At 42.4% G+C, this 26,638-nt stretch overlaps 1 long non-coding RNA gene across 1 annotated transcript; it reads right to left on the reverse strand.

Annotated features, from left to right (window-relative positions):
* Positions 1 to 11,596: 11,596 nt before the first annotated feature.
* Positions 11,597 to 26,401, reverse strand: LOC124253154. The gene is made up of 3 exons (XR_006892108.1): positions 26,321 to 26,401; positions 19,222 to 19,224; positions 11,597 to 11,607 (listed from the first exon to the last, which is right to left on the reverse strand). It is a non-coding gene; the product is annotated as an uncharacterized LOC124253154 (long non-coding RNA).
* Between the last annotated feature and the right edge of the window lie 237 nt (positions 26,402 to 26,638).

A 26,638-nucleotide genomic window follows, 5' to 3' on the forward strand; every position in this document is an offset into this window, starting at 1 on the left:
AATCAGGTTTATTTGTGTCTGTAGTAACGATTGGCGAATTGCTCTACAGATAATTGAACCTTTGACAGAGTGTTTTCGTGTTTTGTGGTAAAGGAAGACGTCCTTGATGTATTGTGCAATGTCAACCGATGATTGGTATCATGTTTTCGTCCGTCTCTTTATTTGCCAATATATTTATCGATGCAGACGGAACCGAGTTTATTATAGATATTTCCTCCTTATTGAAAGATCCGAACAGTCTGTTGGAGACGATATATATTGATCAATGCATTTGTGTTCACTGAAATTAGGAGCGCTGCAGTTTAATAGGAAATGCTTATCACACACAGACGGACACCGACACAGACACAGACAGACAGACACACACACACACACACACACAGACGGGTACAGACACACGGACGGACACCGACACCGACAGACAGACACACACAGACACACAGACACCTACGGGCACAGACACACATACGGTCACACACAGACGGACACCGACACCGACACAGACAGACAGACAGACACACACACACACAGACGGGTACAGACACACAGACGGACACCGACACAGACAGACAGGCACACACAGACACACAGACACCTACGGGCACAGACACACATACGGTCACACATACGGACACAGACACAGACAGACAGACAAACAGACACACACACAGACGAGCAGAGACACACACACAGACACACAGACGGGAACAGACACCTACGGGCACAGACACACATACGGTCACACATAAAAGTACTGTTTTGAATGAACAATGGTTAAATAAAGCGGAATTCTTCCAATAAGTCCTTTATTAAATAAAGTTGACAGAATTCTGCAAATTGAACAAATGTAGAAATAAATACACACTGCATTGATAACACAACAATAGTACAATCAATATTACTCTTACAACCCTGGTCCTGATCCACAAATACACTTAGTCTACAATAATACCCATTAAATAATGGACTCTCCCAAAATGGAAATAACTCTCAAATGCAAAATACAGTACTGAAAATACATTGCAAATATCATTATCACTTCACGTGAAAAAATGTATCAATATCTTGAAAATATTTCTTATAGTTATCTCAAATTATTGCTCAAAAGCACATGGCAAAATGTAACCCCTATGGAAATAATGAACTCTTCCATAAAATACAGAGATGAAAATATGGAGAAATTAACCGAAAACACTTTCGTCATTCCTACATGACATTATAATACACTAAACATTTAACTGAATTACTCAATGATACAATATATTTTGGCATGGGTAATGAAGTAAACAAATAATCTACCCTTTAGGTGTAATGCAATCTTCCGTGAAGCATGAATGAAAACAATCTTCAAAAAGTACTTGAAATTACCTGTAATTATGACTATGTAGGAAATACTACTTTACAGTGCATTTAGACTATAAAGAAATGAATATATGTACCTGAAGAGTGAATTTTCCGCCTCTATACAAAACACAGCTTCCATCAACCTGCAGTGCATCTCGGCACACCATGCGGTCTTTTTCAGCGCTAACACAACACGAAAAGCTCGTTCAAAAAAGGGAGATAACTCCCACCCTACACTAGATAACATACCGCTAACAGAAGATACTGATAAAACGAAAGTCTTGCATAATATTCTAAAAATGGTCACATTTCAAAACAACCCTCCGGGCCCAGCAAAAGAAGAGAATCAGTCTATTGTCAGTTATCATCACTGTTCTCCAGCACAACAATGCATTTCTGCACTGACCTCTTGTACTGTCCATGTTGAGTTTTTACTGCAACGTTCCGCACAACCCCGTCACGTCCAGGGTAAACATCGACAACACGACCAAGTTGCCACTGACCTCGCGGCAAGTTATAGTCAACTAACAGCACAATATCATTTACACTCATCTGACGCGCCTTGGTGCGCCATTTCACTCTCCGCATGAGAGTAGGAATATAATCCCTCACAAATCTTCTCCAGAATTGCGAAACAATAAACTGCACAAACTCAAATCTGCGCCTCAGATTTGTTGTTTCCGAGCACACACATTGAGGAACATCACTTGAAGCCCGACCTATCAGGAAATGATTTGGGGTCAAAGGTTGCAGATCATTAGGGTCACTTGAACTGAATCCAAGTGGTCTGGAATTGAGTAAACATTTCACTTCAGCGAACACCGTTGTGATTTCATTCCATGTCAAAACTTGTTTTCCGACACTTATCTCCATCGCTCTCTTTGCTTGTTTTATCATACTCTCATAAAGTCCTCCTTGGTGTGGACTTAATGGCGTTGTGAAAATCCACCTAATTCGTTGTTTTACACTGAACCTTTGTAACACTTTCCTGTCTTCTGTGAACAGTTTCTTTATCTCTTTCTTTGCTCCGACGAATGACGTGCCATTATCTGATATCATTGTCGATGGCCATCCATGATTCGCAGCAAACCGTCTCAGTGCATGTAGGAATGATTCCGTTGATAAACTCTCAACGACTTCCAGATGAATCGCTCTTGTCACAGCACAGGTGAAAAGCGCCCCCCCAGGCCTTGATTTTCTTGTTTCGGCCATAGCGTAGATAGAAGGGACCGAATAGATCCACACCTGTGGTGAAGAAAGGCGGTGAAAACAGATTCACTCTCTCTGCTGGTAAATCATTCATGAATGTCTCATGTGGCGGTTTTCGGAGTTTTCTACAAACAGTACATTTTTTTATCATAGCCTTGACTGCATTTCTTCCCCTCAGGATCCAATATTTCCGTCGAGATTCTGACAAAGTTCTCTCTGTTCCTGCATGATAGACTTTCAAGTGAACATCTCTGAGAATGAGATCTGAAATGTGATTTGATGCCAGCAGTAACACTGGGTGACACTGTTCATATGCAAGTGGTGAATGTCCAAGCCTTCCTCCAACCTTGATCAATCCATTTTCTGCAAAGGGAGATAATTCTGAGAAAGACTTTTCCCAGTCGCCAAGTGATTTTTGTGCATGTTGAATCCAGTAATTCTCTGCTCTCTGTATCTCTTCCGGTTGAAGACAATCTGTTTTCCCAACAATCAGCTTTCTTTTCTTCTTACACAATTCGATAAAGCGAAAACAGTAAGCCGTCACATGAAGAAGCTTTCTCCAACTTGAGAATCTTTGACAGTCTATGAAAACACAATCTGTCTCTTTCTGCATACTACTGCATACCTTCTTTGGTTTTTTCAATTCATCCTTCTCACTCTGTTCTGTTGTGAAATTTTGCTCTGGCCATTCTGCTCTTCCCTGTCTAAGAAAACTAGGACCGTGAAACCAACTGTCTTTGATTTTCTCCACTTTCATCCCTCTACTCAAATCGTCAGCTGGATTGAGTTTTGTAGGCACAAACTTCCAGTTGCTAACCGGCCATTCCGCTTGGATTTCCGCCACACGCACTCCTACAAATGGTTTCAATGTTGTAGATTCAGACTGCAACCAGTGTAGCACTATTCTTGAATCTGACCAAAGAAATACCTGCGGGTTACTTCTCATACTATTGTATATAGTTCTTGCCAGTCGTGATGCGATGAGTGCTGCCATCAGTTCAAGACGTGGAATGGTTGATTGTCTTAGGGGTGCAACTCTTGCTTTCGCTGCGACTAGTCTAACACTTGTAGTTTCTGATGTATTCCACAGAAGATATGCGCACGCTCCATATGCGTCATTACTCGCGTCGGCAAAGACATGTAGTTCTGGTGAACCACATCTATTTTCAGGTGTCAGACATCTGTCAAATTTCACTTCATTGAGATTTTCTAAGTCTCTGAAAATATCTTTCCACAGTCCACCCATCTCATTTGGCAGAATATCATCCCAGTCATACTCTTTCTTTTTCCAAAGGTTCTGCATAGCAATTCTTGCTCGAATTGTCACTACGGACGCCAGTCCTAAGGGATCATACAACTGGGCTATGTGTGAAAGTACTGATCGCCTTGTGTATTTATCCAAAATAACTTGCTTCACCTTAAAATGAAATGTGTCAGTGCGAAAGTTCCACAAAACTCCTAGAGTTTCTCACTTTTCCTGAATTTCTTGACTAGAATCAGGCACATCTAGTGATATCTTGTCATTGTCTTCCACATTTTGAGTTTTATCTGACGAACATATCCATTCTTTGATTTTAAAACTCCCAGTTTTCAGTATGGCGTCCAGATCTCGTCATCAATTCAGATGCCTTTTCATTTGTGTCACAAAGAATGAAGAATGTCATCCATATACCGATCGTCCTGTAGAATATCTGGAAGATCTGGAGTTTTCATAAAGCTGGTCCGAGTGATGTTTAGAGCGGCTAATGGAAGGACAAGAGAGGGTAACGTTCTTATTGACGGCGGAGCTGGCAACCACAATTATTCGAACTGATTTTGCGGAAAGCCTTGGATTACAAGGAAGAAGAGAAAGAATTGAGTTATCCATAGTTGGTGGTAAGAAAGTGACTCAGAACTGCAGTCGACGTGAACTTCTGGATATCGCCACTTCATGACAAGATGAATGAGTTTCAAATCGACGCTCACGAGATAGATGACACAGTCTGTAATGTAGGGCCACTCAATCGAAAGTGGTTGTCAACTCTCAAACATCTGGAAGATCTGAGTTTCTCATAAAGCGGGTCCGATCGACTTGGTATTAGGAGTCCAATACAGTCATTTACATGCAGATCAAGAAGTCAGAGAAGGACAACCCTATGAACTGATTGGGAAACTTTCACGTCTAGGATGGTGCGTGATGGGAAGTGAGAAAGTGTCAATACCTTCTACACCTACAATAAACTTTGTACAGAAAATAGATCTTGAGAAAATGTATGATGACAACAGGAAGATAAACCACAAAGTGTCCAGTACGTTATGCTTTGTCACTATCGTTGCACAAAACAGGAACCATACTTACAGGTGTTATCTCACTTTAAGGTTAACTGATTAAATTCGTGAAAATACACCTATGCGTTTCATTTTTGGGAGGGTATAGATGTCAGTGTGTATCTAGTGTGTAGCGTAACACTCAGCTCTCCCATTCCTGGTGTCCCCAGCCGTGATATTGACTGAATATTGACAACAGCGGCGTAAAACCATACTCATCTCCCCACTCACTCGTAATCGTCCAATGAACCCTGCTTTAACAGACATCAATCAATCATTTATTCAATAGAAAGGCCATTGGCCCACGTGTAATACATTTCAAACATATTTTGTTGTGACATTTTGATACACTTTATATGAATTTACATTTCGAGCTGTACTTTTCTCTGTAAAAGGGCTTCCTTGATTAACATAGCACAATTCCGAAGTATAAATGATGAACAGGCACCCAACAAATGTATATATACTCATGCCAATAATGGTTGTCACCCCTTTCAATTTTTTTAATTGGAGATGGGGTGTGGGATGTGAGGTGTGTGGGGGTTGGGGTGGGGGGGGGGGTGACAACCATTATTGGCATGAGTATATTTCTGAACAGTGACATTTGTGCAAAAATAAAGAGGGAGATATTTTAATTTTATGTTTTTGTATAAGGGGCATATAAGGAGTAAATGGTATTCATCTTCAACTACCAGTAATTCACACACTTGACAGATCCTTTCTTCAGGCAGCAACCCTTCCCATCTTCCCGTGTTGATTCTTAGCTGTAATTTGGATGAACGTAATACAAACAATTACTAGTATCTTCTTAATTCCTTATTCTTGACCGTTGATAGATAAACCTCTGTATTTAGAACGAATTTAAAGTCTTTGCAATATGTCATTTTTCTCGATGTGGATAACGGCTCTGTCCATTCTTGTTGACCACATTCTTTAATCCTTTCTTTAAATGTAGACTTAATAAGTTATGAAGTCTTGAATATCGCCGACATCTTGTGACATCCAAACGATTCCCAAAACAGTACTGCAAAAGAAGTTCTCTTATATGACTGGCCCATGCTCTTGTTTAAGTCCAGTTTAAACATCTATGATTATGACCACAGTTCTACGCTGTAAACTTACTTTTATCACCAGTAACTGAATGTGTAACAGACAATCTGTCATGAACAACCCTCACTTACACATACATGTAATTTGACACGATAGTGTTAGAATCACGTGACAGTCGTTGTACTTCACGACACGCATTGGGAATGTGAAATTTTGGTCCGCTCCAGCGTCACTCACTCAGTCAGTCACTCAGTCAGTCCGTCACTCAGTCAGTCAGTCACTCAGTCACACACTCACTCACTTACTCACTCACTCACCATATTTGTACAGACATGGTTTCGTATGAAAATCAGTGGTGTTTTCTAAAATGAGCAATTATCATCATCATGGAACAGCATGGATTCCAATCATTTTGTCGTTTTTTTACGAGTCAAAGGATCATACGGGTCACCACGAGAAGTTTTATGTACATGTTGAAAACCTATCATTGCGAAAAAACAGGGGTTGTTTAATTAAGTTCTGTGTGTACATATAGCTGTGGACCTGTTTTAACACAGAAGCCCAAAGTGTTTGTCACGAAATATGAGCTGGTATTTCTTGCGACGAGTTGCCTCATTACACTTTTTCAGGACTGACGTCACAATAATTTACACTTCCGTTGACACATACACCGTAAGAGTGAGCGAGTTAGTTTGGATTTACGTCACTTTTTAGAAATATTCCAACAATATCACGGCGGGGGACACCAGAAATTGGCTTACACATTGTACCCATGTGGGGAATTGAACCCGGATCATCAGCATGACGTGCTAGGGCTTTAACCACTAGGCTACCCCCACCGCCCCTACACCGTAAGAACGGCTTTGTTGGGGTTGTAGGGGTAAGACCAGTGCCACCGCCACTCTCCTATAACACTCCTTCAGGGCATTACGACCCGTGAAGATCCGGGGTAGAATAGGTCTTTAGCAACCCATGCTTGCCTCAAAAGGCGACTGACTATGCTTGTCGTAAGAGGCGACTAACGGGATCGGGCGGTCAGGCTCGCTGAGTTGGTTGACACATGTCATCGGTTCCCAATTGTGCAGATCGGTGCTCATGCTGTTGATCACTGGATTGTCTGGTCCAGACTCGATTATTTACAGACTGCCGCCATATAGCTGGAATATTGCTGAGTGCGGCGTAAAACTAAAGTCACTCACTCACTTAAAGGCATTACACATTGAACTCAAATATAAACATTTTTCTGTTTGTTATTTAACGTTGCACCCACCAATAAAAAACAAACAAACAATATTCAAGTTTTATTAAATTGGTTTCAAATAACTGAATGTGAAACAGACAACCTGTGATAGATGTCATGGACTTACACATAATATGAGTGAGCGAGTTTAGTTTTACACCGCACTCAACAATATTCCAGCTATATGGCGGCGGTCTGTAAATAATCGAGTCTGAACCAGATAATCCAGTGATCAACAGCATGAGCATCGATGTACGCAATTGGGATACGATGACATGTGTCAACCAAGTCAGCGAGCCTGACCACCCAAACCCGTAACCATGAACTGCTGAAGACCAAGTCTCCCCGGATCTTCACGGGTTACATCTTAATGAAAACAACGTATCAGTAATGCTCTACATGGAAAACATTCAAGCCTTGTTATAATAAACATAGCAACCGCTTTGTTTTGTTTCAGTCATAGAATTGTTGCCGTGTACGCCGATGTCACGGCATACAAGTCTAATGCTATGCGAACGACCTGGAAACGCACAGGCCTTTACATCAAGCGGACTACTGGGATACTGGAAATTGCTTTGTAGATTTTTGTGTTTTCAATTAAAGAGGGTAATATCGGCACAACGGTTTAATCAGGTTTATTTGTGTCTGTAGTAACGATTGGCGAATTGCTCTACAGATAATTGAACCTTTGACAGAGTGTTTTCCGTGTTTTGTGGTAAAGGAAGACGTCCTTGATGTATTGTGCAATGTCAACCGCTGATTGGTATCATGTTTTCGTCCGTCTCTTTAATTGCCAATATATTTATCGATGCAGACGGAACCGAGTTTATTGTAGATATTTCCTCCTTATTGGAAGATCCCATCAGTCTGTTGGAGACCATATATATTGATCCATGCATTTATGTTCACTGAAAGTAGGAGCGCGGCAGTTTAATAAGATATGACTTATCACACACAGACGGACACCGACACAGACACAGACAGACACACACACACACACACACACACACACACACACAGACGGGTACAGACACACAGACGGACACCGACACCGACACAGACAGACACACAGACACACAGACACACAGGACCAAAAGCCGGATAGTAAATCATTGAAATAATCGTAAATACAGTAGGAAATACATTCCATGACCGGATTTACGTATGTTTTTAGATATTTCCTAACTTCGGGCATATATTTCATATGAATATATACTTTTGAAACATATGCTCATCGTACATTTTCGTATGCACAAGCACCTCGTTCATGTATGCCCTGACCGGATTTAGGGATTTCCAAACATGAATTGCAAAACAGATACCCCGGTAAATACATGATCATACAGTATTTCCAATGCATTCCTTTGAATTTCAATGGGTGCTGAAATTTCCGATTTCGTTCTAAGTTTACTCGGGTTTGAAACATGTGAATTTACTTAGGCGGGGAAACACATGTAAATTTGCAAATTTGCAAATATTTACACACCTTAGATATTTATGTATCATACCGGATTTCAGGGGTATGTATATGAACGGTTCATACACCATCATGTTACCTGTACTCAAGCAATATGATCATATATATCCATCATGTGAATTATTTGGTTCGTGTAATTTCATTTTCACACGTTTTAATACGTTTGAAATCAACGTTCACATGACCTCAATATTCTTATCACCAAAAGAGCCTGACAAAGAAAGCAGTATTACGCAAGCTAACACGCCTTTTCAAGCTGCACTTGCTCTTGCTACCAGTATCAGTTACGCCTTGTCTGTGGTGTTGGCAAATCTTGTGAGGTGCATGTTTCGAGAGAGTAAAAGGTTCAGTGGTGAACAAAGGGCGATGTGTTGCCCCTTTGTCCTCGCAAGTGTCCCTAGCTGCCCCAAAAGAATAGCACTTTGTCTCTCTTGGAGCACAGCCAAATATGCAACACGAATCAACTCGTAATTTCTTAAGTCTGTTCAGCTCGCGCATCACTACTGTAAAATATTTTGTGGCAGTACATAATTGGAATATTATTGCACTGCATGAGACCTTCCTTAATAGTCTCACAGTGCCTGAACAATGTTATTTCTCCATTCGCTCAGCCTTTGCTGTAATAACGCCATACATAAACTTTAAAGTTGTCCACATTTGTTTCACTAACGCAAAAGTATACGATAACAAACAATGCCATATCAAATTATATATTCTGTGAGACATGAAATGAAAAGTTGGTTTTATTGTGTAGCGATTATGACCGGATAGCTCAGGCGGGTGCGTTCTCTGAGTATATCATAGGCATGTTGGATCTCTATGCCTTTTGTGAAATTCGTCTATATTGTCCTGTTTAAATTGACGATCCATAACTCAGATTGCGAGTAAATATCACGTAAGTAATTGTGATGTCGCATTGCTGTAAATTTCCCTGTCGGAGAAGTCATTCTCACAAGATATATATTCCCTTGTTTGGAGAAGATCTATGGCTATTAGGCCCCAGTGTTGCTAAACATCTTGTAGGCCTTTAGTCTGACACAGACGCAGACCTCGCATGTTCGAGTTCAGATCTGACAGGGGCTGAAAATATCATTCCGACATGAATACAATATCTCAGTGTTTTCCTAAGTAAGTGGAGAGCTTTCTACAACATTGGAAATAACTGTATCGCTGTCCTTCTGGTATTCCCCCGAACGAAAGCTTTACCCATTTAGGGTAGAATGTGTAAGTTACGGAATTGTAGGGAATAGTCTTAAGACTTTTCTACTTTGACCAGGATTCTTCGAACTTGTAACAGTCGTTTGAGAAGATCCAAAGAGAAAAGGGTAGTGCGCGATGTATCTGACGGACGTATTTGGAGAACGTTCGAAGAACTTTATAAATACAATAATAGAAATTCCGGTTATGTTTAAAACGTACCCTCAATCTGATAGCCAGAGGGATTATTGTGAAAGATCGCAGTATGTATCATCATAAACGAGCCAAGATAAAAGTACATGTCATTCATCCCCGCATTATATCCCATTTATAGACACGGGACATCGTTGTTACAGGTAGGGCAAACTCTTTCTTCTAAAGTATCTGCCGGTTTCACGCTACATACATGTGTTTAGATTATCGAGAAAACTAGCGACGCAAGTTCTCCTCCATCATACCAGAGACCACATAATCTATCATATGGCCTTTGATCACACATATAATTGTATAGATACCCAGTGTTTATTGATAGCGATGAAGCAACTTATCAAAATTTACGGCCGACAGTATCATCTGCATTACTCTCTTATAAGAAATATCACAGGGTTGTCATGGTAACGATAATTTGGCATACTATTTATTGTGTTATTCTTTAATCTGCGATTAGAATTTAAATAAGTTTTGACGTGAGCATGTTAAGAAAACAGAAGCTGTAAAACGAAATGTATTGTGATCGAACCTATAGGCCTTTGTAAAAGCGAGGATCAAGCCACCTACATAAAACCCTGTTTTCATGATAAATATCTGCCAATCCTTGGCACGATTCCGACCATATCATGGGCATGTGTTTGTGAATCATAATCAAATAGTGATGTTACAAGGCGTCCATGGCGCGTCAACAACATATGCAAACAGGGGCGTAGCTACCATTATAAAAAACAGCTCGAGCTTACACATGATCTTTGCTAAAAAATAATTTTCCTTCTAATTCTTGCCAGAAATACCTACAAACTCGTTCCATTTAAAAAGTGGAAATCCATCTATGAATCATATTGACTACAGTATTTTTTGATTAAAGCATTACCATGTACAGTAAACAGGTTATTCTTCATATCATAACTTTCAGTGATGATTGTTTTTCCATCGACATGTATGTGGATGGTTTGTTACAGTCATGATTATATGTGAATCATCACTGAAATGCAGTTGTTTATTTTTCATTTGTTTATTATTTATTTTAGAAAAAACACCAAATACTCGATGTATGGTATTGTATCAATGCAGCAGACATGTGTAAACTATGTCCAAACACCACCACCACCACCCCTCCCCGCCCCTTAATTTGTACTATGAGGACAATTTTCTTTGAGTGGCATTTTTCAGAAGTAGAATATGTCTTTCAGTATGTTCAGATGCAATAAACAAAACACGTTAAAACTCATCCTTATCAGATGAGGAATATATATATTCAGGTGATATGATTTGACTAGAATGAAATTTAAATATAAGGCTTTGCAGCCCATAGGGCTTACACGAAAACAAATGGCTTGCTACGCGCCTGGCAAACGCACGAGAATTGCAATACGGGCCTCTAACCACTGATTCTCCATGACCTGGAGACACATGTGACTGAGCGTATGTTGTCACACAGACCCTGAAGAAAATATATCCAAGCCCACGCAAGTCTACAAAATGTGGCAAGTCTAGATTTCCACAGCTTCAGGAGAAAGTCTCAGGGCTCCTTTTCATTATATTATTTTTTTTTTTACTATGAACATTTTTTCTGTAAAATATGTTCATATCAGGGACTAGTTGTTAATCTAGTTCTGACGGGTAGAAGACAAAAGACAAAATGGATACTAGTGCTGTTGCATTTTTAAAATTATATATAAACATTCGTCCTTGTCTCGGTATGTACATTCGGAGGATATCGAAATCTAGGTTAAGCTATTTGAATCATATTTACAATTGAAAGACCCAAACAATGGTTTCTTGTCCAAATTTTTGGTTTTCCATAGTCACAGAACGATATTTGTTCCCCTTCCGTCTCTAGGAAAACTCACTGCAGGGTTGGGTTATGGAGTGCCATACCAAACACCCACAGCTGGCGGGACCAACATCTCCAGTAACATTTCCATCTGCCAACGTTTAATTCGCAAGTGGTGAGGCAATAAGCTAATGAGGCTAAGGGTCCTGTACCATGTTTGTGAAATATCTATGATGCCTTATATGAAGTCTATCATCTAAGCAAGTCTAGCTATGTATGGCGTTAAGTCATTGCTTGAAGAAAGGCTCCTTTAGAATTTTATTTGGTAAATATTAGTATTTCCAGAGACCATATAATAGATTATTCTATTATATGGTCTCTGGTATTTCCATCATATTGGAAAATACATAGACTAACGCTTAGTGTCTGAATATATAAAATTTTGATAGTAACAAACAAACCCATTTAAATTGAAAAGGAGCCCCAGGGAGACACGAGATTCAGTCCGGCTAGCCATGGCAGTTAGCTATAGATATGTTTACTTTGTAACCCGACCCCCAAGGTGAGTTATGTTTCTTGCAGATGTTAACAGACCCTGGACCTAAGGAGATCTAGACTTGCTTCATTTAAGGCTTTAGCATTGCAGATTGGGATTGGCAGTAGGGGAAATAATGTGGTTCAGGGACTGTGAGACAGACTAAGCAGTAAGGAAAATAATGTGGTTCAGGGACTGTGAGACAGACTAAGCAGTAAGGAAAATAATGTGGTTCAGGGACTGTGAGACAGACTAGAAAATGCATGGCAACCTACACTTCATTGTGACTATGATTAAGGCATCATTTTAAAACACAAGGGTTATTTCCTTTGCGTTAACTGACAGGCTTTCGGTGTCAAATTATTTGGAACTCCAGCCAAAGGTGGTGTTATGCTGTCTGGAAATATGGCCTGTTTGTAATGCTTTGGTTGCACATAATGATAAGTGATTGTTGTACATATGATGTTTTTGAAGGATAATCTCAGCTGACTAATACTTTGCACGTGTTTCCCCCCACTCTTTCCATACCCGTAAAAGTTAATTTTCCATATATGTCTGTAAGAAAATACTGTAAAGTAATGGGATGGCTGAATTTGGCCACCTGAGGTAGTGACCACAGCGCTCTGGTTATACTGCATCGAGAGAGGACAGAGCTTGGCAAGATACCAATACATATGCTTGTCATTTAAACCTTTATCTGATGTTTGTGGAATGTGATTTTGAAGTTGCTTCCTGCACCTGTAGCCCCAATATAGATGTTGTTAGTCTGTGAATCTTTCAAATTACTTCGTCTCTTTTTTTCAATTGAAATTAAGATCTTTGCCTTTTATCAAAATATTTTATTTTCAGTCTTAATGTGCCTATGTCGGGAATCAACCACCGGTTTTTGACCTGACAGGCGAACGCTTTAACCACGAGTGTACCCCATCATTCCTTGATACTGTTGGTACATTTATTATACATTCAAGATTGAACCCAGCTTTGTCACCATATATCCTTCAGTTTCTATGTTAGTGACATGATCTGTACACTGATAATTTAAAAAGTGGAATATAAATAATGATTGTTTGCGATCTTTATCCAATTTAGCTTTCCATTGATCTCGTAATTTTCAGTTTCTATTTCCTGGAAATTCTGTGCGAAGGTACTTTTAACAGTTTCACCCAATAACAGTAAAGCATACAGATAATACGTTTCGGTACTTTGATAGATTAATAAGTACACATTATATTCCATGATATTGAGATACCAAAATGATTAACATAATTATATACAGTATAACAAATTAGACAGCAAAAAGCAAAAGCAAACAAGAATACGCATGAGCAACATAATGCTGTCAGGTAGTAAGCTTTCAATAATTATCGAAACTGCTTAGTTATGAGCTAATTGCAATCACTACAATTTTCTATAGTCTACCCAAGAGATGGAAACAAAATAAGCCTATTTTAAAATTATGAGCTAATTGCAATCACTACAATTTTCTTTAGTCTACCCAAGAGGTGGAAACAAAATATGTCTACAGTATATTCCGTCGGGTAACTGAAATTTGAGAAAAACGTCCGTATGGAATAATACCTGTATTCCGAATCAAAAAGAGGTCATACCAAGTATGTGCATGTTCACACATTAACAACAGTAATTTACACCGGGAATCATTAATACATTGTAATCATCTTTTATGATGAAATTTGTCCAGTTATGATCAGTCGGATAACTCATACAAGTGAGCATTAAAATTAGGGAACTACCGGTTCATGTCTGTGTGAACACATCTGTCTGTGTTTTATTGTAATTAGCAGTGTTTCCTTGTATAGCATATATAAGAACTGTACCCATGGTCAGTTATTTAAACTAATTTCCATTACAAAATGTATAAACGATATTACCTACTGGTCAGGAAGACTTATCAGTACCCCAACACCGACCCACCGCCACCACCCCACCTTAGGCCTACCCCATGCCACACCCTCTCCCTCGCACACACACACACTCCTAACATACATATCGCTCTGGCCCATAGACCCGATATTTGAACCTTTTAAACAGACACCATGCGTATGTCAAGAAAGACACGCACGTTATTAGTGGTGCTCAGTCATGGGTATCACTTCACTATGTGTTTCTAATTATCTCAGTACATTATGGCGTGGTCGGACGCGCTAACGAACCCTATGTGACAGTTACATTACAGAATCATTGAAATACATGTTAAAGTAGTGCTAAGCTTGTAACACTATACTTACGCATTTCCAACCATTTACGCATGTACTAAGTATGTGACAAACCTAACCCTGGTCATACGAGATTTCAAGGGTATTGAAATGCATGTCCTACAATCACAGCATTTACATATGTTACACATGTTAGGAAATCATGGAAACAATGGCCAGATTTACACACCTGTGAAATACATGTAAATGCAGAGTTGAATGTTTGTTTATTTTAACACTCCTTTAAACGTGTGTAAATCTGACGGCCAGATGATACATAGATTTCAAACGATGTTCATATGGCCGCCGGATGAAACGAGTATTTCCTGACGTTAGTAAATTTGGCTAATACAGTCATTTTGTGTGGTGACAGACAGACAGACACACACACACAGGCGGGCACAGACACACATACGGTCACACACAGACGGACACAGACACAGACAGAGGGACACACACACATACACACACACACACACCTCCTTTGAAAATGATATGATTAGATCTCCCAAAGTCAGTGATTATAGCCTAGTGTTTAAAGAATCCGCTCGTCACGCCGAAGACCCGGGGTCGATTTCCCACATGGGTACAATGTATGAAGCCCATTTCTGGTGTCCCCCACCCTGATATTGCTGGAATATTGCTAAAAGCGGCGTAAAACTAAACTCACTCATTCACTGCAAATAATCGAGCCTGGACCAGGCAACCCTGTGATCAAGAGCATGGGCATCGATCTACGCAACTGGGATACGATGACATGTTCTACCTAGACAAAGTACAATAAATCAGCACACGTAACTGCGTCACCTTTGAAAACGATGCTCAATTCGGTGGATGCATCCCCTGTGCACAGCGACCTGTTCAGAGTTTGTAAGTCGTGCCTTACCCAGCAAGAACAACGATATAACGGTACAATTTATTGATTTTAACCTGATATCCTTTAAAACTCCAAGCCGAAATATCAAACTGACTTATTAATGAGTTTTATGTTTTACTGCAGCCTAGATGTAACAAACGGCATTAAAAGCGATTTTAAAACGAACAGTTTTCTGACACTGATGGTCTAGAATCCGCGACCACTTTAAAAACTCAATTACAAAAATTTAGAAACACTATTTTAAAGTAAGCCAATGCAAAACATTGTCCTAAAAGAGCAATGTCCAACGCGGAAGGGACGGCGGGGTAGCCTAATGGTTAAAGCGTCCGCTCGTCTGGGTTCGATTCTACAAGTGGGTACAATGTGTGAAACCCGTTTCTGGCATCTATGTAAAACTAAACTTGCACTCACTCACTCTATGTAAAAAGTGATAGACGTTAAGAAGACCAATGAAGACCGGTTTTGCACAGTGAGCATCCCCGGGACCAATCCGTGACGGTGGCGCCATGAAACCGTCGTCACACAACGGGAATATTGCTGAGCACAAACAAAACAAAGTCTCAGGCTCCGTGAGAAACTGAGAACAGGAAGATAAACCACAAAGTGTCCAGTAAGATATGCTTTGTCACTAGCGTTGCACAAAACAGGAAACATAATTACAGGTGTCATCTCACTTTAAAGTTAAGAGATTAAATTCGTGAAAATACACCTATGCGTTTCTTTTTTGGGGGAGGGTATAGATGTCATTGTGTATTTAGTGTGTAGCGGAACACTCAGCTCTCCCAGGAACACGTCCAAGTGTTTTGTGAAATAACACGCAGCGAGCAGCCTCAATCAGTGCTGTCCTTCACAGAGAGCAATAGCAAGAATTGATTAATCAGTGTATATGATTTCTGTTCAAGCCCAACATTTGTGCAAATGTCAGAATGTGAATCATTTCAGGATTTGCGGAAAGACCAAAAATATGTTACCCGTTTCTACGAATCTCCATCGCTTTAAGCCATGAGCAACCCGTGTCAACGAATGGTAGGTGTTGTTGTTTACTTCTTGTTGTTTAAACTCTAATAGACAATATTCGAGTTTTGAAATAATCAATAAGTCTACAGGATGACATCATGACCACCTAGTTTCTCAAACACACAGACATTAGCTACATATATAACAAACAAAGGACGTACCAACCAACCTAGCACTAGCACTTAATACTTTTGTTACAGCAGTTACAAAAAGGCAATACAAAAAATATAATACATGTGAAAAACATAACAGAACTTTTTACTTTTGTCACGTTATCTTAAAGCCATCTATCTGTCAAGGGAGTGTTAGTCGTTCACGAAAATGTTCAAAGAGACACAGTTGGAAATTAGATTGATTAATTAATTAATTTATTTATTTATTCGCTTTGATTTTCGTGATGTTGATTTCCATTTAATCTTTAGCATCACCGGTCAACTGAAGTTTACGACTTCGAACACTACCTTCCACATAAGTGCAAATGGGCCGGGGAGGTAATATATATTTATTCAGTATTTCGGCCTCATAACCTAGAATACAATTGAATTTGATAGAACAAATGTCACGTGGTGAACAATACAGCAATATTTCTATTTCCATTTACATGTCAATAGAAATACATTTTTAAGGAAAATGGCGAGTGCTCGTAAATTATCCTCATTATTTGTGTTTAATATATTACACAAGAGTTTCACCGAAGAGTGGATAACATTAGGTAGGCTTGGGAGATATTTCAATCTAAGGTCATGATACTTTTTACAAATAAACAGGACGTGGAACTCGTACTCCATAACGTTAAGATCACAAACAGAGTGATTTATATACATGTTCATTTTTGTTTCTACGTAGGTTATTAATATTAAAATCATGAAGAGATATTCTAAATTTACATAAGGCTCTTAGCAAAGACCTATCCGAGAGACACAATAAATATTTTTTCAGGCTGCAACAAAGTCGTAATGCTACTATAATTACTTAAATAGTGCGAAGATGATATAAAACTATGCCAATATTGGCAATCAATATCTTTCAGCCGTTGTTTGAATATAGTTGTAAACAATATAGAATCACCCACACTTTGTGATAACCAAACGTGGGTAAAACCTGTGTAAAATAGCAAATTTCTGAGATTTGACACCAAGTTGTGCTTTCCAGCATCATCTAATTTTTTAAACATTATATAGCATTGGTATTGATATCTAGAACAATTCATATGAAGTATTTTTATCCAGTATTTTATAACCCTTATCTGTGTTGAAACAAACGTCGTGCGGCGCCCTGTTTCGCCAAGTATAGCCTTATTGGATGCGAATTTGCCAACCTGTAAGAAACGTTTTAGATATTGTGTGTGAACATTTTCTATAACTTCAAAGTAAGTATCTTGTCCCCGATATTTCAGACTCATACAGTAAAATTGGTGAAACTTTGCTATCAAATATTTTACAAGCCGCTAGAAAGGATATGCAACTATTTTTTCGAAATAATGTGAAGCGTGCACGTGAAGCTTGAGCTGCTAGCGTTTGGCATGCTTTTGACCAATTTAACGTTGATGAAAATAGAATACCTAGAAACATATAACATGGTATAATTTTAGATTTATGTTGTTTAGAACCCAGCTTTCACGTTTAGCAACAATGCCTCCATTTCTGAATACAATGACACTGGTTTTATCTAATTGACTTGAAATCCCCATCTTTCACAGAAAGATTGAAGCACATTTAATTGCTTTCGCAATCCAGAAACAGTATAAGAGAACATCATCGGTAAACAAAAGTAGCATTATATCATAAATATTTTGTGTCACAAATATACCGTGATCACATTTATCATACATTTCAGTCACAAGCCCATTTATGAAAAAGGTGAAAAGTATAGGACTAAGAACACATCCTTGTCGAACACCTGCTGATGTGGTAAAGTTACTTGTTCTTTTTGAGTTTGGTCTCACACATGATTTAACTGATGAGTACATATTCCTAAGTATATTAAACATTTTCCCATGACAACCCTATAGTGCTAATTTAAGTCATAACCTGTTTCTGTCTACATAGTCAAAGGCCTTCTTAAAGTCAATAAATACACAATAAAACCTACCACGTGGTTTGCATATATATTTAGAGATCAATGCTTGTAGAGTGCATATATTGTCAGTGGTAGAGTAACATACCTTAAGATGGGGAGGGTTCATAGTGGAGACGAACGTCAATCAAATCTGAAAGAACACGTGATGCTGACAATCACACTTCTCACAAAGCTATCTTAAGCTTACGATCTCGTAACTTTTCTCGAAACATTGGCACCTCCTATACTGTAACATAGACTTACGACAGTCGTAGCGCTACGATAGCTTTGTGAAACGGGGCCTAGATTTATTGTTGTTTACTTCAGAAAAGTAATATAGGCCATAGGCCCAGGTTACACATTGAGAATTACAGAGTGAGACAGTATGTTATAAAGAACACTGTCTCAATAACATAGCTTGATATACACTAGACGCCAAAAGAACGTTACCCGCCTACCTTTATGAATTGCTGAAAAACTATCAAAGATATTTTAGAAGGTTATAGTTTACAAGAAAGCTTAACAACACAGCTTTATGCAAATCAGGAGAAAAAAAATTCTCAAATGCATTCATATTTGCGTGAAATGCATCTTTTTTCAGAAGAGTTAAATTGTCCTATATTCGTCCATGCCGGAATAAAACAATAATAGTGATTTTGATGTCCAAAAGAAAGGTTGAAATAAACTTCTGCTTTGGGACAATGATAAACCATCTAAACTCACCATTTCTTAACTATTAAAACAAGAAACAACTATTGTAGAGTGTGTAAAATTGTAAAATAATAATTCCTATGATTTCTGTCTTTAAAAACATTTTCTGCTGATTTGCATTAGTGAAAACAAGTAAAACGTGCCTTTTGATATTGTGAAAAAATGTTTAGGAACAACTACAGATATCTTTGTTAATATATGCTTGCAGAAGCGTAATAGTATTAAATTTTTGGATTATTGGATATTCATGAAATTGGGAAGGGATGTACAGACGCCGCAATGCTTGATATTTATTACAAATAAGCAAAACGTGATTTATGAGACCCCGATCTAAACTGAGCAAGAGAGCGTTTATGTTTAAAATAGCTGTGAAGATATCAGATACAACACCGAACATAGGTTTAAACAACGAGTATCCAAATGTTTTTATGCCTTTTCCTAGTGCAGAATGCCAGTATTGTTGAAATGACACTTTGAGTCTATCTAGAAATGCATTTAAAAAAATAGCGTTTCACTTCGAACAATCGGTTCTTGCCAAACAAATCCGAATCCAAAGACTTCTAATGTATGCTTTATCATAGATGCCCAGCTCTTCCAACCATTACGTTCATTTGTACAAGCATTTTATACAATTTCTTTAAATAACGCTCATTTGACATTTTCATATGTTACAGCAATATTTCACAGACCTTTTGATGGTATAAATAAACCATAGATATCTTCCACATTCGCCTCGCACCATGAGCTGAGGATTTAATTCCTAGAAATCGTTTACAAGCTGCTACATGTACAACTTCTTTTTCTGCACCGTATGATAAAATTGGACAAACTTTGATGTTGAAAATCTCAAAGAACAGGTCAAAAGGTAATGGCTTAAACATTGACAGTGATCTAAAAATACCCAATAAAACTTGCTTGGCCAGCAGACATACATTTTCTAAATGCTCGGTCCATAGTAATGACCTACTGAATAAAATGCCTAGATATTTGTACCAGAAAACACATTCTATTTCTACACCATTTTAGAACCATTTTGCATACTTCGACAGTCCATTACCTTTGTTTTTTCCGTATCAGAGCACCGTGTTTCTTGGTGACCTTGACCGAGGTCACAGGGGACATTCAGTGGATACTCAGCACATTCACAGATGTAAGCAGTCAGGAAGGACTGAGGACATTTAGTGCCGGGGTCAGAGAGGACTGAGGACATTCAGAGCCGGGGTCAGAGAGGGCTGACAACATTCAGAGCTGGGGTCAGAGAGGGCTGAGGACATTCAGAGCTGGGGTCAGAGAGGGCTGAGGACATTCAGAGCTGGGGTCAGAGAGGGCTGAGGACATTCAGAGCCGGGGTCAGAGAGGGCTGAGGACATTCAGAGCTGGGGTCAGAGAGGGCTGAGGACATTCAGAGCCGGGGTCAGAGAGGACTGAGGACATTCAGAGCTGGGGTCAGAGAGGGCTGACATTCTGTGAGCCGAGGGTCAGACAGGGCTTCAGAGCTGAGACATTCAGAGCTGGGGTCAGATAGGGCTGACAACATTCAGAGCTGGGGTCAGATAGGACATAGCACATTCAGAGCCGGGGTCAAATAGGGCTGACAACATTCAGAGCCGGGGTCAGAGAGGGCTGAGGACATTCAGAGCTGGGGTCAGAGAGGGCTGAGGACATTCAGAGCCGGGGTCAGAGAGGGCTGAGGACATTCAGAGCTGGGGTCAGAGAGGACTGAGGACATTCAGAGCTGGGGTCAGAGAGGACTGAGGACATTCAGAGCTGGGGTCAGAGAGGGCTCAGAGAGCTGGGGTCAGATAGGGCTGACAACATTCAGAGCTGAGGGGTCAGAGAGGGCTGAGGACATTCAGAGCTGGGGTCAGATAGGGCTGACAACATTCAGAGCCGGGGTCAGAGAGGGCTGAGGACATTCAGAGCTGGGGTCAGAGAGGGCTGAGGACATTCAGAGCTGGGGTCAGAGAGGGCTGAGGACATTCAGAGCTGGGGTCAGAGAGGACTGAGGACATTCAGAGCTGGGGTCAGAGAGGACTGAGGACATTCAGAGCTGGGGTCAGAGAGCTGGGGTCAGATAGGGCTGACAACATTCAGAGTTGAGGTCAGAGAGGGCTGAGGACATTCAGAGCTGGGGTCAGATAGGGCTGACAACATTCAGAGCTGGGGTCAGATAGGGCTGAGGACATTCAGAGCTGGGGTCAGAGAGGGCTGAGGACATTCAGAGCTGGGGTCAGAGAGGGCTGAGGACATTCAGAGCTAGATCAGGGGTCAGAGAGGGCTGAGGACATTCAGAACCGGGGTCAGAGAGGGCTGAGCTGGGGTCAGAGAGGGACTGAGGACATTCAGAGCTGGGGTCAGAGAGGACATAGGACATTCAGAGCCGGGATCAGAGAGGGCTGAGGACATTCAGAGCTGGGGTCAGAGAGGGCTGAGGACATTCAGAGCTGGGGTCAGAGAGGGCTGAGGACATTCAGGCCTGGGGTCAGAGAGGGCTGAGGGACATTCAGAGCCGGGTCAGAGAGGGCTGAGGGACATTCAGAGCTGGGGTCAGAGAGGGACATAGGACATTCAGAGCCGGGATCAGAGAGGAGCTGACAGACATTCAGAGCCGGGAGTCAGATAGGACTGACAACATTCAGAGCTGGGGTCAGAGAGGGCTGACAACATTCAGAGCTGGGGTCAGAGAGGGCTGAGGACATTCAGAGCTGAGGGGTCAGAGAGGGCTGAGGACATTCTCCAGACATTCAGAGCCGGGGTCAGAGAGGGCTGAGGACATTCAGAGCCAGGGTCAGAGAGGACTGAGGACATTCAGAGCCGGGGTCAGAGAGGGCTGACTCAATGAGAAGACTGAGTAGGACATTCAGAGCTGGGGTCAGAGAGGGCTGACGACATTCAGAGCTGGGGTCAGAGAGGGCTGACAACATTCAGAGCTGGGACAACATTCAGAGCTGGGGGTAGGGCTGACAACATTCAGAGCTGGGGTCAGATAGGGCTGACAACATTCAGAGCTGGGGTCAGAGGGCTGACATTGGAGACATTCAGAGCTGGGGTCAGATAGGGCTGACGACATTCAGAGCTGGGGTCAGAGAGGGCTGACAACATTCAGAGCTGGGGTCAGAGAGGGCTGAGGACATTCAGAGCTGGGGTCAGAGAGGGCTGAGGACATTCAGAGCTGGGGTCAGAGAGGGCTGAGGACATTCAGAGCTGGGGTCAGAGAGGGACTGAGGACATTCAGAGCCGGGTCAGAGAGGACTGAGGACATTCAGAGCTGGGGTCAGAGAGGGCTGAGGACATTCAGAGCTGGGGTCAGAGAGGACTGAGGACATTCAGAGCCGGGGTCAGAGAGAGAGGGCTGAGGACATTCAGAGAGACTGAGGACATTCAGAGGGGTCAGAGAGGACTGAGGACATTCAGAGCTGGGGTCAGAGAGGACTGAGGACATTCAGAGCTGGGGTCAGAGAGGACTGAGGACATTCAGAGCTGGGGTCAGAGAGGACTGAGGACATTCAGAGCTGGGGTCAGAGAGGACTGAGGACATTCAGAGCCGGGGTCAGAAGAGGGCTGAGGACATTCAGAGCCGGGGTCAGAGAGGGCTGAGGACATTCAGAGCTGGGGTCAGAGAGGACTGAGGACATTCAGAGCCGGGGTCAGAGAGGGCTGAGGACATTCAGAGCTGGGGTCAGAGAGGACTGAGGACATTCAGAGCCTGGGGTCAGAGAGGACTGAGGACATTCAGAGCTGAGAGGGGGTCAGAGAGGCTGGGGTCATTCAGAGATGAGGGCTGACAGAGGATTCAGGACATTCAGAGCCAGGTCAGAGAGGACTGAGGGACATTCAGAGCCTGGGGTCAGATAGGACTGACAGGACATTCAGAGCCAGGGGTCAGAGAGAGGGCTGAGGACATTCAGAGCTGGGGTCAGAGAGGACTGAGGACATTCAGAGCTGGGGTCAGTCAGAGAGGGCTGAGGACATTCAGAGCTGGGGTCAGAGAGGACTGAGGACATTCAGAGCTGGGGTCAGAGAGGACTGAGGACATTCAGAGAGAGGGGTCAGAGAGCTGGGGGTCAGATAGGGCTGACAACATTCAGAGTTGAGGGTCAGAGAGGGCTGAGGACATTCAGAGCCGGGGTCAGATAGGCTGACAACATTCAGAGCTGGGGTCAGATAGGGCTGACAACATTCAGAGCCGGGGTCAGAGAGGGCTGAGGACATTCAGAGCTGGGGTCAGAGAGGGCTGAGGACATTCAGAGCCGGGGTCAGAGAGGGCTGAGGACATTCAGAGCTGGGGTCAGAGAGGGCTGAGGACATTCAGAGCTGAGGGTCAGAGAGGGACTGAGGACATTCAGAGCCGGGGTCAGAGAGGGCTGAGGACATTCAGAGCTGGGGTCAGAGAGGGCTGAGGACATTCAGAGCCGGGGTCAGAGAGGGCTGAGGACATTCAGAGCCGGAGTCAGAGAGGGCTGAGGACATTCAGAGCCTGGGGTCAGAGAGGAGGGACTGAGGACATTCAGAGCTGGGGTCAGAGAGGGCTGAGGACATTCAGAGCCGGGGTCAGAGAGGGGCTGAGGACATTCAGAGCCGGGGTCAGAGAGGGCTGACAACATTCAGAGCATTCAGGGTCAGAGAGGGGACAACATTCAGAGCCAGGGTCAGAGAGGGCTGACAACATTCAGAGCTGGGGGTCAGATAGGGCTGACGACATTCAGAGCTGGGGTCAGAGAGGGCTGACGACATTCAGAGCTGGGGTCAGATAGGGCTGACAACATTCAGAGCTGGGGTCAGATAGGGCTGACGACATTCAGAGCTGGGGTCAGATAGGGCTGACAACATTCAGAGCCGGGGTCAGAGAGGGCTGACAACATTCAGAGCTGGGGTCAGAGAGGGCTGACAACATTAAGAGCTGGGGTCAGAGAGGGCTGACGACATTCAGAGCTGGGGTCAGAGGGCTGAGGACATTCAGAGCTGGGGTCAGAGAGGGCTGAGGACATTCAGAGCCGGGGTCAGAGAGGACTGAGGACATTCAGAGCTGGGGTCAGAGAGGGCTGAGGACATTCAGAGCCGGGGTCAGAGAGGACTGAGGACATTCAGAGCTGGGGTCAGAGAGGACTGAGGACATTCAGAGCCGGGGTCAGAGAGGGACTGAGGACATTCAGAGCCGAGGACATCCAGGGAGTCAGAGAGGGCTGAGGACATTCAGAGCTGGGGTCAGAGAGGACTGAGGACATTCAGAGCTGGGGTCAGAGAGGACTGAGGACATTCAGAGCCGGGGTCAGAGAGGGCTGAGGACATTCAGAGCTGGGGTCAGAGAGGACTGACAACATTCAGAGCTGGGGTCAGAGAGAGGACTGAGGACATTCAGAGATCAGAGAGGACTGAGGACATTCAGAGCCGGGGTCAGAGAGGGCTGAGGACATTCCAGAGCCATTCATCAGGATCAGAGAGGACTGACGACATTCAGAGCTGGGGTCAGAGAGGACTGACAGGACATTCAGAGCCAGGGTCAGAGAGGACTGAGGACATTCAGAGCCGGCCGAGAGGAAAGAGAGGACATTCAGAGCTGGGGGTCAGAGAGGACTGAGGACATTCAGAGCTGGGGTCAGAGAGGAATGAGGACATTTAGAGCCGGGGTCAGAAAGGGCTGAGGACATTCAGAGCCGCACGCATGACAGTCAGAGAGGACTGAGGACATTCAGAGCTGGGGTTAGAGAGGACAGAGGACATTCAGAGCCGGGGTCAGAGAGGACTGGGGACATTCAGAGCCGGGATCAGACAGGACTGAGTGCATTCAGAGCCGGGGTCAGAGATCTGAGGACAGTCAGAGCCGCACGCAGTCAGAGAGGGCTGAGGACATTCAGAGCCGTACACAGTCAGAGAGGACTGAGGACATTCAGAGCCGTGCTAAGAGAGGGTTGAGGACATTGAGTGCCGCACGCAGTCAGAGAGGGTTGAGGATATTCAGAGCAGCCCATGGTCAGTGAGGCCTGATGACATTCAGAGCCGCACACGGTCAGAGGAGAGTGAGGACAATCAGAGCCGTACGCAGTCAGAGAGGTCTGAGGACATTCAGAGTTGGGGTCAGAGAGATCTGAGGACAGTCAGAACCGCACACGGTCAGATATGGCTGAGGACATTCAGAACCGTGGTCGGAGAGGACTGAGGACATTTAGTGTCGTACTTCTCCAAAGAAGGCTGAGGACATCCAGTGCCGTATACGGTCAGAGAGGACTGAGGACATATGATAAGCTGTATGCCTGTTTATACCTGTGATTCCATTAAGTACACAGTTGTGAAGAATGCTTTATACCCCGGTAACAAGTAAAAGATCGCACGTTTCTTTAAAAGGCAAATCGTTATTAAAATACACGACAAAGCAACAGATCACAAAATGTTGCATTGTCGCGCTTTGGTTAATTTTATCACAATATCCGTTCCTGGATTCCATGCAAATGAAAAATATTCTTCCAGAATTAAAACGGTCAAAGACCCTGTCCAGAATACTTATATTACTTATGATATGCCCCGGTCCATGAAAATATACAATATTAAAGAAAACGACAAACAGTGGGGATTTATCGCCTCGTTTAACAGTGCAAATAGCTAAGGGGGAGCGGTGGGGTAGCCTAGTGGTTAAAGCGTTCGCTCGTCACGCCGAAGACCCGGGTTTGATTCTCCACATTGGTACAATGTGTGAAGCCCATTTCTGGTGCCCCCGTCGTGATATTGGTGAAATATTGCTAAAAGCGGCGTAAAACCGCGGCATTCGCATTCGCAAATATACTCAAATGTTTAGACTCACTAGTGTAAATGTAGCCACTTACTTCAGTCAACTGATCTAAACTAGATTTTGGAAAATATTCTATACAGTTTAAGGGTACTGTTTACACATGAACTGATGCATTGTAAAACAAATTCGTAACGTTGAAATGATAGATATAGAATGCACACGCTCGGACCAAATGTGACTTCTACACCATATCTCTTCAAGGGCGTGTCACGATGCCTAGTGTCAATTTATATGATTTCGATTATAAGTTGTATGCTTCTCTAGAGGGTAATACAGTCTGATGCACGCCTCTCTGTAGTAGTGTTACCAGCAACCTCACTTACATCGAGACACAGACTCTTGTGTCCCTTCTTCCAGTCTCTCTCCTGACAATCGCGGGAACAGTACGGCATCTTGCATCTGTATAACACTGTAACGTGCCGATCTTCTTGCAGAACATGCAGGGGTCGACTGTCAGCCTTGGTTGCAGATTATACGGCCACAAACCGTATAACCAGAGGGAGAAGTTTATAACGTATTTATCTTACCGCCATGTTAAATGTACAAAATATCATTTTATGTTATTTTGCAGATCGATACGTTCGCTACCGACTATATGACATGTAAACCAAATGGCGTCTGCCTCTCGACTG

The sequence above is a fragment of the Haliotis rubra genome, unplaced genomic scaffold (genome assembly GCF_003918875.1).
Source record: "Haliotis rubra isolate DU_JTF1 unplaced genomic scaffold, ASM391887v1 Scf533, whole genome shotgun sequence".
NCBI lineage: Eukaryota > Metazoa > Mollusca > Gastropoda > Lepetellida > Haliotidae > Haliotis > Haliotis rubra.